The sequence below is a fragment of the Triticum dicoccoides genome, chromosome 6A (genome assembly GCF_002162155.2).
Source record: "Triticum dicoccoides isolate Atlit2015 ecotype Zavitan chromosome 6A, WEW_v2.0, whole genome shotgun sequence".
NCBI lineage: Eukaryota > Viridiplantae > Streptophyta > Magnoliopsida > Poales > Poaceae > Triticum > Triticum dicoccoides.
Genome location: NC_041390.1, coordinates 617,664,249 through 617,678,125, shown reverse-complemented (window position 1 = coordinate 617,678,125; position 13,877 = coordinate 617,664,249).

Sequence of the window (13,877 nt, the reverse complement as noted above, 5' to 3'; positions counted from 1 at the left end):
ATAGCTAGCTATATATGTGTCTTGAATCATCAGTATGCGTAACCAATATGTGTCTCCCGTTCAAAAGCGTCATAGTTATAAATATGCATGCATTTGCATATTTATAACCTTGATTCTTTCGAATTGTCCAACGCTATCCATGGACAGCCCGAGTATGTGTAGATTGGGTTCATTTTCCCATATGCTTTGCTCCGGATCCGACGCATATATTTCGTCAGTGCCTCCCCTGTTGTTCTCCGGGTACACATCCTCTCTGTTTATTGCAGAGACGTGTATCAGGAGAACAGCGGGGAGGTGCCGCCGAAATTTTGCGTCGGATCCGGAGCATAGCATGGGAAAATGAACCCAATCTACACATACACGGGTGGGATTAGGACCTATCATTACCTATTAGAGTGTAGGTTGCATGGACGTAATAAAATTGACAAAGTAGATCAACTGATGAATATATACATGGTGAATTACATATATAATTGTTGTGTGTCCAGTAGCTCTGAAAGTCAAGATGAGTGACCGTGCTTGGATGTATACCGGTCACACTGGTCAGAACAAATGGAGCGCTGAATGGTTCACAAAAACTAAGGGGTTTGTGCAAGCCGCATTTGCAAATGGCCAAAAGAAAACCTGGTGCCCCTGTTTCCGGTGCGGCAATTGGGAAAAAAAGACAGAGGCTGAAATGGGCAAACACCTGTAGAAGAGTGGTTTTACGCCCAATTATACGGTGTGGACATTTCATGGTGAGTCTGCCCAACGTGACCGAGCTGAGGTGGATCGTCGTCGCACCAACGAGCATGGTACCGGGATGGAAAACATGGTGCAAGGCTATGATGATGCTCGGGATTCGGACGAGGAGATGGAGGAATCTGCAAAGGCCTTCAATGAAATGTTGGAGTCTTTGAAACGTCCGCTCCACGAGCACACTGAGCTTTGTCAGTTGGATGCCATCTCACAAGTAATGGCTCTGAAGGCTCAGTTCAACTTGGGCAGAGAATGCTATGACGCAATTATGACAGTATTTGGACGCTTTCTACCCAAAGGCCATGTAATGCCTGCAAACCTGTACCAGTCGGACAAAATCCTCCATGCACTGAAGATGCCCTATGAGAAGATACATGCCTGTGAGAAAGGATGTGCCTTATTTAGGCTTGACTATGCGGACTTGAACTATTGTCCCATTTGCAAGTCTTCCAGGTATATTGTGGTAGACAACGGTATGGGTGAGAAGACACAGACCAAAATCCCCGTTAGTGTTCTTCGGTATATGCCAATCGTACCAAGACTTCAACGTCTTTTCATGGTCGAAGAGACGGCCAGACAGATGACATGGCACAAAACAGGCAAAAGAACCGAACTAGATGCAGATGGGAATCTGATGATGGTACACACATCGGATGGTGTTGCATGGAAAAAGTTTGATGAAATACATGCTGACAAAGCGGCAGATCCGAGGCATCCTCGAGTCGGCATCAGCACGGATGGGTTCAGTGTGTTTGGTATGACGGCAGCCCAATACAGTTGTTGGCCCGTATTTGTCTTTCCACTCAATCTCCCCCCCGGACAGATTATGCAAAGAAAGAACATTTTCCTGACGTTGATAATTCCAGGACCCAACTATCCAGGCAAAAATATGAATGTGTACATGCAGCCGCTTAAGGACGAATTGCAAGAAGCCTGGGATAATGGGTTCAAGACATACGACGCCTTTAGCAAACGGAACTTCATAATGCATGTCTGGTACATGTACTCGACGCATGACTTGCCGGCGTATGCGCTATTCGTTGGCTGGTGTGTGCATGGAAGGTTCCCGTGCCCCACATGCAAGGGAGCTCTTGAGTTTCGTTGGCTTCAGGCTAGTCGCAAGTTTTCTTGCTTCGACATGCATAGACAGTTCCTGGATCCTCGCCATAAGTTCAGGAAAGACAAGAAGAACTTCATCAGGGGTAGAGTTGTCAAAAACTCTGCACCACCTGCATTGACAGGCCGACAGACCCTGGATCAGTTAAACGCTCTCGAGCCAGATCCACAACGTCCAGGGTACTTCAAGGGGTATAATACTAAGCACGCATGGACTCACAAAACATGCTTATGGGATCTGCCTTACTTCAAAGACCTCCTTTGCCCACACAACATCGACGTGATGCACACTGAGAAGAATATCGCCGAGGCACTTTTTGGTACATTGTTCGGCATAGATGGGAAGTCAAAGGATAATACTAAGGCTAGAGTCGATCTGGAGGCGCTATGTGATAGGCCGTTACAAAATATGAAAGAACCGAAAGGAAAGCAGAACTGGACGAAGCCAAAGGCATGGTTCAATCTTGGAAGGCCAGCTATGAGGGAAATTCTCTTGTGGGTGCAACAGCAGTTGATGTTCCCCGATGGGTATGCAGCGAATCTAAAGAGGGGAGCGAATCTTGATAAACTGAAGATATTTGGTCTCAAGAGTCATGATTGGCACATATGGATTGAGTGGGTAATGCCGGTGATGTTGCGTGTCTTCATCCCTGAGGATGAATGGCTAGTACTGGCAGAACTCAGCTATTTCTTCCGTGTTCTTTGTGCGAAAGAACTATCGCCTGGCGTGCTAGAAGAAATGGAAGAGTTGGCGCCGGAGTTGATCTGCAAGTTAGAGAAGATCTTTCCACTGGGCTTCTTTAATCCAATGCAGCATTTGATTTTGCATCTCCCGACCGAGGCAAGATTGGGAGGGCCCGTGCAAAATCGTTGGTGCTACCCAACTGAGAGGATGCAGAAGACGCTTCAAGAAAAATGTAAAAATAAACGTAGAATTGAAGCATCGATGGCTGAGGCATTCATCACAGAGGAGGCGGCAAACTTCGTAACAGCGCACTACGAAGCCAAAAATTGTCATTTGCATAATCCGAAGCCTCGGTACAATGCTGACGAGCCTAAAAAGGGTGGATCCAACCTCAGCCTATTCAAAGGGAATCTCGCACCAGCTAGTGTTTCACATCCAGTATCTTTGGATAACGAAGAATGGCGGACCATTTCGTTGTATATCTTCAACAACCTGATAGAAGTGCGGCCGTACATCGAGTAAGTTCTCGGTACATTGTTTCGCAACTTCTATTTCCTTTGAACTACTCTTATTCCTGGATATGTCATACAGTCGATACGTCGCCATATTCTCGTATGGAGCGGAGATCCAAAAGGATTCCGTCGAAGAGTATGAGCTTCTCGCAAAGCAAGGAGGTGGATATCCCGGTTTCATCTCTTGGTTCAAACAAACGGTAATTTCTATTAGACAATTTCATTTCATTCGCTAATTTGTGCATAATGCAACAATCCTTTCATATTAAACTTGTAGGCTAATTCAGAGTCTATGGACGCCGAATTGAGACAAGTCGCTAATGGTTTTGACTATAAGGTCCGTTCATTTGACAAGTACGACATCAACGGGTATCGCTTTCGTACCTATGGCAAAGAGCTATCTATGGCCGACCGTAAGTCTACAAATTGTTGTGTATCTGCTATCAGCGAAGGAGGTACCGAGTATTATGGGAGAGTTGAAGCAATTTATGAACTTCTGTTCTATGGTGAAAACCCACCGAATGTCGTAGTCTTCAAATGTTATTGGTTTCAGCCGAAGGAGACTAGAAGGACTGATGAACATATAGGGCTAGTTGAAATCAACCAAAGCACTCATTTAGATGTTCCTGATGTCTATATTATGGCTCAACAGGCGACCCAAGTATTCTATCTACCGTGGGCCTGCCAAACTAATCCAAATCTGAAAGGTTGGGATGTCGTTTATGAAGTGCCGCCACGTGCTATACTTTCTCCCCCAAAGGAAGAGGATTATGAACCTCACATTAACCCAGACACATATGAAGGAGAATTCTTCCAAGAGACACGTCTTTCCAAAAAGCGTTTCAAGAACCGCTATACTTCACCCCAAAACATTGAAGTAGACAGCGACAATGAATCCGACATCACCCCAGAGGAGGAACAAGAAGAGCCGAAACAAGAAGAGGTTACTGCTGCGGATGACCTATCAATGCTTGACCGATTACGTCAAGGTGGCCTTGCACATGTTGATGCCAATGAACCATATGAGCCCATCATTGATTATAGTGATGATGATGATTATGCATTTATTGATGATACTGATCGAGATTATTAGTAGTGTTAGGTATTCAATTTTTTTATGTTGTACTTGATGATGATACACTTAAGTGATATACATATTATTATTCATGTCGGTACTTTTTTTATGTTGTACTAATTTCATTTATTCTTTGTCATGGAAGGTGTTGAAAGATGGTGGGCGCTGGTCGGGAGCGCGCCGAGGCCCCTTCTTCGTCGGCGCGTGGTGCGAGGTCTTCCATTCCACACGCACCTCTCCGCCGAGCGTTGCTGGACAGTATGGCGACACCGCCGGGCCCTTCTTCGTCGACCGCGGTGCCCAGCAGGGGACGAGGTAAGAAGAAGAGAGGAGTTGGAGCACATGGTCGCGGGAGAGGAGGTAGGGTGACTCGTACGACGCCTTCCTCGCCACCGCCCCTAGTTGTTTCACCCGAGCACGTGACTGCTAGGGTGGACTAGTCTGAGGAGGAGGCTGCACGGACTCCGGTCCACGAGCCTCCGGTCCACGAGCCTTCAGCCCACGAGCCTCTGGTCGACGGGCCTTCGGCCCACGAGACTTGGGCCCACGAGACCCGGAGGAGCACACGTCTGGATGGGGTACCTGGCCGGGTCAGCCTGAGCATGGCGGGGAGCCGAGTGGCCATGTTGATGATGGCGGGGAGCCGACTGATGAGGAGGGGGAGGAGGGGGGCAACGTCTACCAGCGTGGTGCTACACGGCTCCCGTCCGTGCCGGTGACCCACGAGTAGAGGTGGTTGATTTTCCCTGATGGGGAGAGGTACGTAAGTGCATTTAATATTTTTGTACCTTCTGCGTTCTCGTTTCTTCAAATAACTAATGCGTTGGCCTTGTCATGCTGCAGGGGTTGGGACCACCATCATAGTGTCCGCCGGCCCAACTCCGTCCTTGGAGTTCTTTGCCGGCAAAACTTCCCGGGGTTTGTCACATTGCCTGGTGAGGGTCGGCTTCCAGAGCTTGGATTGAGCTGGGAGCACTACGTGGCTGCCCCGGCCCCGCCGGATGAGATTATTGACGGTGTCGTGTGCGACACAAGGGCAGACATGGTGATCAGAAAGTTCTGGGTAATTTCTCCTTTACACATTTAAAAATCTTCAACTAGCTAGTTATTAATTGTACTAATCAATATTGTCTCATTTGATTGCAGACATTCTACAGGTGTGAGGAGGGATACGAGGAGGACGCGGCACATGTTATCGAGAACTTCTGCAAGCGCCTACTCCAGAACTTACGGCACAAGCCTCGGGTGCAGGCTGTTCGAGACTACTACGCCTTGCGTGGTATCAAGAAGACCAAGCCAGCGTGCCGCGATAAGTTCCTGAGTAAGGAGCAGTACATGAAGGTAATTCTTAAGGCCTTCTCTACTTAAGTTCCTTCATTTAGTAATTCTTAGCCGTAGCGCTCAAGTTTCTATTTGCTAACTTAGGCGCCTCCGAGATGGTGTGCGGATCGGATGGATTGTTGGGAGGTGTTGGTCGATGAGTGGTGCTCAAAACAATGGCTAGCCCTCCACAACGAGGCCAAGGACAAACGTGCCCAAATGGAAGGTGTGCCACACCATCAAGGCAGCTCCAACTTATATCAGTTCGGGCGCAACTGGGTATGTGGTTTGCTTCATGATTCATGCAATTCATTCATCATGCTAGCTTGAGCCCTTTAATTACTAATTTTCATTGTTTCTCTCTTTCAGGCACGCTACAATAAGGCGGATAAGATGCCAGAGGTGTACGACCTGTATGCCATGGCCCACACTGCCTCTTTCAAGAAAGTCAAGGCTTTCTCTCAGTCTGACCTTGATGATGCAAACAACTTCATCAACATCTCCTCCCACAACAAGCTCGTGAGATATAGAGATGAGGGGAAGGCGAGGAAAGGGGAGGACTTCAACCCGAGCCAGGGTCCCATTGATCCAGAGCTGGTGATGATATCTGGTGGCGGGAGGTCCCATGGCTCCATAGCCATTGGAGATGGACTTATCCGTTGTCCTAGCACTCTCCCGGAGATCAAGGCGCGCCAGTCGAGCTCCGCTCCTGAGATAAGGCCTCGTGAACGGCCAGTGCAACTCGCCATCAAGGTTAGTGATACGTACTCAGTTATCTTTCTCCATTAATTACATTGTGTGCGCTTCCATCAATGATTACAAATGGTCATGTGAGTGGTGTTGCAGGCTGCTATACAGAGTGAGAGAGATAGAATGGAGAAACTTCTAGCGGAGGCGGCGGAGAGGCAGCGGGAGTTGGAGGAGAGGACGACAAAGATGATGGAGGAGGAGAGGGCACGGAATGAAATGCAGGCAAGGGCCATGTACGAGCTCCTTGTGGTAAGTTTCTTCTATAGATTAGCCAAAACATTCATGTAGTATTTGTCTCATTACTAACTAGTATGACTGAGTCGTCAAAACCAAATGTGCAGTCTGTGTGCGAGAAGACAGGTCAGACCGCTCCGCCGATGCCAGTGATTGCTCCTGGGACCACGATGAGTTTTATTTGAATGGACATTACTTGCTAGTCTTAACATTTGAGTGTCATCATGCTAACAAGACATTGGAAATGATCTTTGGTGCAGCGTAACTCCAGACAAGCATCGCACGATCCTTCTCCATCTACCGACACGAGCCACCCCGCTCCTACACCTCCTGGATCTTGGTAAGTTTATCTAGTGTTTTGCTTAACACATGCATAAAGACCTAGACTTAGCTTTATTTCCTCCAATGCTTACCATAATGACCTAGACTTAGCTTCTTCTCCTCCAAAATGACTTAATAAGCTTACTGACCTCCAAAACCATCCATTTTACCTAAGTTAGCTCTAAAACGATCTGTACTTAGCTTACTTATGTCAAAAATTGCATAATTAGCTTAGTTAGCTCATAGACGATCCATTTTACGTAAGTTAGCTCTAAAATGACCCATTCTACCTAGGTTAGCTTATAAATGATCCAGTTCATCCAAGTTAGCTCAAAAATGACCCATTTTACCTAGATTAGCTCCTAAATGATCCATTTTACCTACGTTAGCTTTAAAATGACCCATTTCACCTAGGTTAACTCCAAAATGACCCATCTTACCTAGGTTATCTCATAAACGATCCATTTCAACTAATTTAGCTCATAAACGATCCATTTCACCAAGTTAGCTAAAAAATGATCCATTTCACCTAAATTAGCTCTTAAATGATCCATTTCACCTAAGTTAGCTCAAAAAGATCCATTTCAACTAAATTAGCTCATAAATGATCCATTTCACCTAAGTTAGCTCAAAAACGATCCATTTCAACTAAGTTAGCTCATAAATGATCCATTTCACCTAAGTTAGCTCAAAAACGATCCATTTCACCTTAGTTACCTCAAAAACGATCCATTTGACCTTAGTTAGCTCATAAACGACCCATTTCAACTAAGTTACCTCATAAATGATCCATTTCACCTTAGCTAGCTCATAAACGACCCATTTCAACTTAGTTAGCTCATAAATGATCCATTTCACCTTAGCTAGCTCATAAACGACCCATTCCAACTTAGTTAGCTCATATATGATCCATTTCACGTAAGTTAGCTCATAAATGACATACTCTTCTTGTTCTAGTCTTCTTCTTGTTCTACTCTTCTTGTTCTAGTCTTCTTCTTGTTCTACTCTTCTTCTTGTTCTACTCTTCTTGTTCTAACTTTCTTATTTTTCATTTTGCAGATTTCATTCACTTGACGAAAGCTTGCATAGATGGAGTGCTCCTTATTATCCCTTTCTCTGTTTCTTTTGTATCGTTGAACTATGCATGTATCGTTGGATGAAACTATTGTAATATATATGGTTGGATGCCTCTATGTTGAACTTGTTATGTATGATGGAACTATGCATGTAATATATATGGTTGGATGATGAAGTTATGTGTTGGATATCTTATATGTTTGCTCTGTAATGGCCTTTTGAAATATATCTATATATGTCATATAATATTGTGATGAAAATTGTTGGATTTAATAAAAAACAGATAAAAGAGCCAATAAGCAGGCTATTTGTCGTCTGCCACCGACGGCAACGGGATCTTTGCCGTCCGCCGCGGACGGCAAAGAAGACACATGGCATCCAGCTGTCTTCCTGGGAGCTGACCCATTTGGTCAGTTTGCCTACAGTGGCAGACGGCAAAGACTTTGCCATCAGTGGTAGACGGCAAAGAACCTGCCATGTAGTGACGTGTAGATGACATCATACGGCGGACAGCAAAGACACTAGAAATTTTGCCGTCAGCGGCGGACGGCAAAGGCCTGCCGTTAGCCACTTAACGGACTGACAGCGCAATTATTGCCATCCGCTCTCTTTGCCGTCTGCCGCAGACGGCAAAGGGCCTTTGCCGTCAGCCGCCATGAAGCAGACGACAAAGTAGCTGTTTACCGTAGCCTACTTTGCCAGAGCCTTTTGCCGTCCACGGCTGACGGCAAAGGCCTTTGCCGTCCGCCGTTCATGCCTTTGCCGTCCGCCGTGGCAGACGGCAAAATAGCTGATTCCTGTAGTGTTTGGTGCATTAATTCCGCATCATAACAGTTGGTGTATCATTCCACCCGGGCAGAATAGTACAAGTGTTCACCGCCTACAAACCCTCCTTAACAAGATCATTCCCTAACACTACTAGGAAAAATGTTACTAGCAGTGCGGGTAAAATGGCTATTAGCAGCGCGAGTACCCGCTCTACTAGTATCGCGCTACAGCTAATAGTTAGTAGTAATGTGGGTTAAACCCGTGCTACTACTAACTTTGTTAGTAGTAGCGTGTGCCACCCACGCTACTGCTATTTCGTACCCGCGCCACTACTAACGAAATAGTAGTAGCGTGTCCATACTACCAACGCTACTAGTATCCTAAAAACTAGTAGCAGGTAGTTTTTTCCCACGCCACTACTAACTAATTTATAATTAAAAAATAAAATCCACCAATTCCATTTTATGCATACAGTTCCCAGTAAACACAATAGTGAGCATTGCTGGGCTCCTATTTCATGGTTAACCGGAAACCAAAGGAAATAAATCAGCCAAAAAACCTCATTATGCATTGCTACTCACAAATGACCACTTCAAAGAACATGCAAGTATCTATGTCATTAACAATTGCAAACATAAGTTTCTTTTTACTACAGTTTTTGTATGTACTATCACAAAGTTCCTCATTCTGTTCTCACTCAATAATAAGAAAAATGAAAAGAAAAGATAGAGATAATCTGCCACAATTGCACTTCGGTGTCATGGATTCAGGCTGCCGCTTCAACATCTTATTATCCTACAGCACTCTGTCGCTATCTTCTACCTATGAATAAAAACAGATCTTACTTGTCAGAGAAGCAAATGTGAAACCTTATTACAACATGTATGCTAAGCCGCTAACCCATAGAGACAGCTAGAACAAATGTGAAAACTTTCCATGTTGCCGGGATATGAGCACCCCTCAAAACATCAATTAGCAAGTACTTGACACATACAAACTTGTACAGAAAAAATAACACTTCCGTATTTAATTGGCTTCAAAGATTGCAAGGAAGGCATACTGATGAGCTGCAATGCAATCTTCAATGTTCAATACTTGTATACGCTATGCTCCTGTGGTGCAACCCCTAGCTCATGTGGCTTCACAAAATCTACATTGCATAGGACATTTTTTAGCAAAGGGTGAAACTGTATACATATACATCTCAAATCATATGTAGTATGTGTCTAGTCATCCTACGATTGCCCTAGCTCAGAACTGTATTTCTTATAAAAACTTTAGACATGTTCAGGAAACACATGTAGTTAACGACAAGTGTACATATCACCCATTTTATAGGTTCAAAGACAGATAACAAAAATTAACTAGACAAAGTTAGAGGATAGTGAAGCTTAAAGCTGTAGTAAGAAATATTAGATATACACATTTTGAAAATCAACCTCGGTGGAACAACATAAGATTGCATTTAGATTTCCGAATTAAACATAGGCATATCTCATAGTTTAAAATAAAGGCACTCAACAGAAAAGTGCATAAAAGATTTCAAAATAACTCAACAAGATGCTTCAGCTAGCATCATAAGAGGGGATGTACATGTATAAAAATTAAGAGACCAAAGACCAAAGACCTTGTTGCGCTGTGCAGTCTCTTTTTCTTCTCTCTGCAAGAATTTGTGTCGTCTCCTTGAGCTGTGCAGCGTAGCATGCAACCTATTGTTGCTGAACCTGTGATGTTGCTGAACAAAGGAATATGCTTCTTTAGCTGATCATTTATTCCCGCATAAGCTGGAAATTTGGTTTGGTGGAACTTGACTTGCACAAATGTCTGAACCTAACCTCATATGGAGTACTACATGAAGGAAATATGCCCTAGAGGCAATAATAAAGTTATTATTTATTTCCTTATTTCATGATAAATGTTTATTATTCATGCTAGAATTGTATTAACCAGAAACATAATACATGTGTGAATACATAGAGAAACAGAGTGTCACTAGTATGCCTCTACTTGACTAGCTCGTTAATCGAAGATGGTTGAGTTTCCTAGCCATGGACATGAGTTGTCATTTGATTAACGGGATCACATCATTAGGGGAATGATGTGATTGACTCGACCCATTCCATTAGCTTAGCACTTGATCGTTTAGTATGTTGCTATTGCTTTCTTCATGACTTATACATGTTCCTATGACTATGAGATTATGCAACTCCCGTTTACCGGAGGAACACTTTGTGTGCTACCAAACGTCATAACGTAACTGGGTGATTATAAAGGTGCTCTACAGGTGTCTCCGAAGGTACTTGTTGGGTTGGCGTATTTCGAGATTAAGACTTGTCACTCTGATTGTCAGAGAGGTATCTCTGGGCCCACTCGGTAATGCACATCACTATAAGCTATGCAAGCATTGTAACTAATGAGTTAGTTACGGGATGATGTATTATGGAACGAGTAAAGAGACTTGCCGGTAACGAGATTGAACTAGGTATTGAGATACCGATGATCGAATCTCGGGCAAGTAACATACCGATGACAAAGGGAACAACGTATGTTGTTATGCGGTTTGACCGATAAAGATCTTCGTAGAATATGTGGGAGCCAATATGAACATCTAGGTTCCGCTATTGGTTATTGGCCGGAGACGTGTCTCGGTCATGTCTACATACTTCTCAAACCCGTAGGGTCCGCACGCTTAAAGTTTTGGTGACGATTGTATTATGAGTTTATGTGATTTGATGTACCAAAGGTAGTTCGGAGTCCCGGATGAGATCGGGGACATGACGAGGAGTCTCGAAATGGTCGAGACATAAAGATCGATATATTGGACGACTATATTCGGACATCGGAAAGGATCCGAGTGATTCGGGTATTTTCGAAGTACCGGGGAGTTACGGGAATTCACCGGGAGAAGTATTGGGCTTTATTGGGCCATACGGGAATAGAGGAGAGAGGCCAAAAGGAAGGAGGGGCGCGCCCCCCTCTGGTCCGAATTGGACAAGGGGTGCAGTCCCCTTTTCCTTCTCCCTCTCCCCCTCTTTCCTTCTCTCCTACTTCGGAAAGGAAAGGGGAATCCTACTAGGACTTGGGAGTCCTAGTAGGACTCCCCACACTTGGCGCGCCCCCTCTAGGGCCGGCCTCTCCCTCCCTCCTTTATATACGGGGGCAGGGGGGCACCTCTATACACAAAAATTGATCTCTTGATCTCTTAGCCGTGTGCGGTGCCCCCTCCACCATAATCCACCTCGATCATATCGTAGTAGTGCTTAGGCGAAGCCCTGCATCGGTAGCATCATAATCACCGTATCCACGCCGTCGTGCTGACGGAACTCTCCCGCGAAGCTCTGCTGGATCGGAGTTCGTGGGACGCCATCGAGCTGAACGTGTGCTGAACTCGGAGGTGCCATGTGTTCGGTACTTGGATCGGTCGGATCGTGAAGACGTATGACTACATCAACCGCGTTGTGCTAACACTTCCGCTTTCAGTCTACGAGGGTACGTGGACACACTCTCCCCTCTCGTTGCTATGCATCACCATGATCCTGTGTGTGCGTAGGATTTTTTTTGAAATTACTACGTTCCCCAACAGTGGCATCCGAGCCTGGTTTTATGCGTAGATGTTATATGCACGAGTAGAACACAAGTGAGTTGTGGGCGATACAAGTCATACTGCTTACCAGCATGTCACAAGTTGGTTAGGCGGTATTGTTGGATGAAGCGGCCCGGACCGACATTACACGTACGCTTACGCAAGACTGGTTCTACCGACATGCTTTGCACACAGGTGGCTGGCGGGTGTCAGTTTCTCCAACTTTAGTTGAACCGAGTGTGGCTACGCCCGGTCCTTCTAAAGGTTAAAACAACACTAACTTGATGAAATATCGTTGTGGTTTTGATGCGTAGGTAAGAACGGTTCTTGCTCAGCCCGTAGCAGCCACATAAAACTTGCAACAACAAAGTAGAGGACGTCTAACTTGTTTTTGCAGGGCATGTTGTGATGTGATATGGTCAAGGCATGATGCCATATTTTATTGTATGAGATGATCATGTTTTGTAACCGAGTTATCAGCAACTGGCAGGAGCCATATGGTTGTCGCTTTATTGTATGCAATGCAATCGCCCTGTAATTGCTTTACTTTATCACTAAGCGGTAGCGATAGTTGTAGAAGCAATAGTTGGCTAGACGACAACGATGCTACGATGGAGATCAAGGTGTCGCGCTGGTGATGATGGTGATCATGATAATGCTTCGGAGATGGAGATCACAAGCACAAGATGATGATGGCCATATCATATCACTTATATTGATTGCATGTGATGTTTATCTTTTATGCATCTTATTTTGCTTTGATTGACGGTAGCATTATAAGATAATCTCTCACTAAATTTCAAGATAAAAGTGTTCTCCCTGAGTATGCACCGTTGCTAAAGTTCGTCGTGCCGAGACACCACGTGATGATGGGGTGTGATAAGCTCTACGTTCATCTACAACAGGTGCAAGCCAGTTTTGCACACGCAGAATACTCGGGTTAAACATAGTGGTGTTCACCATATGCAGATATGGCCTCGAAACACTGAGACCGAAAGGTCGAGCGTGAATCATATAGTAGATATGATCAACATAGTGGTGTTCACCATTGAAAACTACTCCATCTCACGTGATGATCGGTTATGGTTTAGTTGATATGGATCATGTGATCACTTAGATGATTAGAGGGATGTCTATCTAAGTGGGAGTTCTTAAGTAATATGATTAATTGAACTTTAATTTATCATGAACTTAGTCCTGGTAGTATTAGCATATCTATGTTGTAGATCAATAGCTCGCGTTTAGCTCCCCTGTTTTATTTTTGATATGTTCCTAGAGAAAACTAAGTTGAAAGATGTTAGTAGAAATGATGCGGATTGGATCCGTGATCTGAGGATTATCCTCATTGCTGCACAGAAGAATTATGTCCATGATGCACCGCTAGGTGACAGACCTATTGCAGGAGCAGATGCAGACGTTATGAATGTTTGACTAAGCTCGGTATAATAACTACTTGATAGTTTAGTGCACCATGCTTTACGGCTTAGAACCAAGACTTCAAAAAAAATTTGAACGCCACGGAGCATATAAGATGTTCCAAGAGTTGAAATTGGTATTTCATACTCATGCCTGTGTCGAGAGGTATGAGACCTCTGACAGTACTTTGCCTACAAGATGGAGGAGAATTGCTCAGCTAGTGAGCATGTGCTCAGAATGTCTAAGTACTACAATCACTTGAATCAAGTGGGAGTTAATCTT